This window comes from Convolutriloba macropyga, unplaced genomic scaffold (assembly GCF_964194025.1).
Source record: "Convolutriloba macropyga unplaced genomic scaffold, txConMacr16.3 SCAFFOLD_5019, whole genome shotgun sequence".
Taxonomy (NCBI): Eukaryota; Metazoa; Xenacoelomorpha; order Acoela; family Convolutidae; genus Convolutriloba; species Convolutriloba macropyga.
In genome coordinates, this window is record NW_027453275.1 from 11333 (window position 1) to 14870 (window position 3538).

Sequence of the window (3538 nt, forward strand, 5' to 3'; positions counted from 1 at the left end):
TTCATCGACAAGCTAAGTTGATCACATTCTTGTTGTGGCATCCTACTAGAATTGGTCACGGTCTGCACCAACTCTCCCCAAGTTGGCCAGACTTAAAACTAGAAATAAGGTTTGCAGCTATGTGAACCTAGAAACTGTAAAGGAGTTGAAAGAACTTAAAGGAATTGAAAGAGGCCTTGAGGTATATCCTCTTGGTAAAGACCCACAAAAGCTCACAAAAGTGGCTTCGAAGGGCAAAACTGGTTCATCCAAAACAATTGGAGAGCTTAAAGCAGAACCAATTCGAATGAAACACTATTGGTGAAACTTCATCATGAGAACGTCACAAGCTGATCACGCTCTATGATATGACTAGTATTATGTTGCTTCTAGTAGGCTAAGCGCAAGCCGAAACATCAACATGTGAAAGTCGTAGAATTTTGCAATCAAACTGTGGCTAGTACTGTGATGTTACTAGTAACCTGGTGTTCCGTCATATGGCCAAGAGAGCATTTGAAGGCGAAACTTCTGCATGGGAAAGCTGCATCATGATCAAAATTTTATATCGAGTATTATGTTGACGTTAGTAGGCCTTGGCCGAAAACGCAGCATGTGAAAGGTATAGATAAAAGTTATTGTTGCAGTCAGTACTGTGTAGTTACTAGTAGCTGGATTTAAGCTCAAAATGAGACACTGTTGGTGAAACTTCATCATGAGAATGTCACAAGCTGATCAAGCTCTATGATATGACTAGTATTATGTTGCTTCTAGTAGGCTAAGCGCAAGCCGAAACATCAACATGTGAAAGTCGTAGAATTTTGCGATCAAATTGTGGCTAGTACTGTGATGTTACTAGTAACCTTGTGTTACGTCATATGGCCAAGAGAGCATTTGAAGGCGAAACTTCTGCATGGGGAAGCTGCATCATGAACAAAAGTTTATATCGAGTATTATGTTGACATTAGTAGGCCCTGGCCGAAAGCGCAGCATGTGAAAGGTATAGATAAAAGTTATCGTTGCAGTCAGTACTGTGTAGTTACTAGTAGCTGGATTTAAGCTCGAAATGAGACACTGTTGGTGAAACTTCATCATGAGAACGTCACAAGCTGATCACGCTCCATGATATGACTAGTATTATGTTGCTTCTAGTAGGCTAAGCGCAAGCCGAAACATCAACATGTGAAAGTCGTAGAATTTTGCGATCAAATTGTGGCTAGTACTGTGATGTTACTAGTAACCTTGTGTTACGTCATATGGCCAAGAGAGCATTTGAAGGCGAAACTTCTGCATGGGGAAGCTGCATCATGAACAAAAGTTTATATCGAGTATTATGTTGACGTTAGTAGGCCCTGGCCGAAAGCGCAGCATGTGAAAGGTATAGATAAAAGTTAGCGTTGCAGTCAGTACTGTGTAGTTACTAGTAGCTGGATTTAAGCTCGAAATGAGACACTGTTGGTGAAACTTCATCATGAGAACGTCACAAGCTGATCACGCTCTATGATATGACTAGTATTATGTTGCTTCTAGTAGGCTAAGCGCAAGCCGAAACATCAACATGTGAAAGTCGTAGAATTTTGCAATCAAACTGTGGCTAGTACTGTGATGTTACTAGTAACCTTTTCTTACGTCATATGGCCAAGAGAGCATTTGAAGGCGAAACTTCTGCATGGGGAAGCTGCATCATGAACAAAAGTTTATATCGAGTATTATGTTGACGTTAGTAGGCCCTGGCCGAAAGCGCAGCATGTGAAAGGTATAGATAAAAGTTATCGTTGCAGTCAGTACTGTGTAGTTACTAGTAGCTGGATTTAAGCTCGAAGTGAGACACTGTTGGTGAAACTTCATCATGAGAACGTCACAAGCTGATCACGCTCTATGATATGACTAGTATTATGTTGCTTATAGTAGGCTAAGCGCAAGCCGAAACATCAACATGTGAAAGTCGTAGAATTTTGCGATCAAATTGTGGCTAGTACTGTGATGTTACTAGTAACCTTGTGTTACGTCATATGGCCAAGAGAGCATTTGAAGGCGAAACTTCTGCATGGGGAAGCTGCATCATGAACAAAAGTTTATATCGAGTATTATGTTGACGTTAGTAGGCCCTGGCCGAAAGCGCAGCATGTGAAAGGTATAGATAAAAGTTAGCGTTGCAGTCAGTACTGTGTAGTTACTAGTAGCTGGATTTAAGCTCGAAATGAGACACTGTTGGTGAAACTTCATCATGAGAACGTCACAAGCTGATCACGCTCTATGATATGACTAGTATTATGTTGCTTCTAGTAGGCTAAGCGCAAGCCGAAACATCAACATGTGAAAGTCGTAGAATTTTGCAATCAAACTGTGGCTAGTACTGTGATGTTACTAGTAACCTTTTCTTACGTCATATGGCCAAGAGAGCATTTGAAGGCGAAACTTCTGCATGGGGAAGCTGCATCATGAACAAAAGTTTATATCGAGTATTATGTTGACGTTAGTAGGCCCTGGCCGAAAGCGCAGCATGTGAAAGGTATAGATAAAAGTTATCGTTGCAGTCAGTACTGTGTAGTTACTAGTAGCTGGATTTAAGCTCGAAGTGAGACACTGTTGGTGAAACTTCATCATGAGAACGTCACAAGCTGATCACGCTCTATGATATGACTAGTATTATGTTGCTTATAGTAGGCTAAGCGCAAGCCGAAACATCAACATGTGAAAGTCGTAGAATTTTGCGATCAAACTGTGGCTAGTACTTTGATGATGCTTGTAGCCAACCGAATTGGTTGAAAAGCCCAATAAGTAAGCTAACTTGGGAGAGCTTGTTGGAAACCAAATGCTACTAGATTGGTCCAAATACATCCTTCAACAGGGGATCACTTGGCTCGCTTTACGAAGAGGAGCACAGCTATATGTGTTAATTCGGTATGAATCGCAAGATTTGTTTACCGACCTCTCTAACGCAAAAGGCGGTCTCGGCTTCGGCTGTTGACTGCGTCCGATTCAGGGTTATATAACTCTCGATTGAACACATTGATGTTCTATTGTTGGTGCTTCCAATAAAATTGGAACACTTAAAGCAGAACCGATTCAAATAATAGCATTCTGATCAATGATTGCATTCCTTGATCAAGAACTGCTGGAGTCATTGTGATGGCGAATTTTCTTCATAAGAAAATTGCAAAGAGACGGAACTTAATGAGACTAGTATTATGTTGTTTCTAGTAAGCGGAAGCTGAAACAGCAACATGTGAAAATCAAGTTTTGTTCAATGATCTCGAGGCGATAAGTACTATGAAGCAACTAGTAGCCTAAGCATGACTCAGATTTGAGACAGTCAAAAAGACTGGCGAAACTTCTTCACATGAAAGTTACATAGAGAACTACAAATGTATACAGCGAGTATTATGTTGTTTCTAGTAGGCGAAAGCTGAAACATCAACATGTGAAAGTTGTCTGCAAACTGTAGAACGATATGTGATTAGTACTGTGCTGTTACTAGTAGCCAGTCTGACTGTAGAAGCCAAGACAAAGGGAAACTAATGCATCTGAAAAGGACAAGTTATGGAAAGGTATGCACGAT

At 40.7% G+C, this 3538-nt stretch overlaps 1 pseudogene; it reads left to right on the forward strand.

Annotated features, from left to right (window-relative positions):
* The first annotated feature begins 2815 nt into the window (after positions 1 to 2815).
* LOC142358173 (5.8S ribosomal RNA) lies at positions 2816 to 2967 on the forward strand (annotated as a pseudogene).
* The last annotated feature ends 571 nt before the right edge of the window (positions 2968 to 3538 follow it).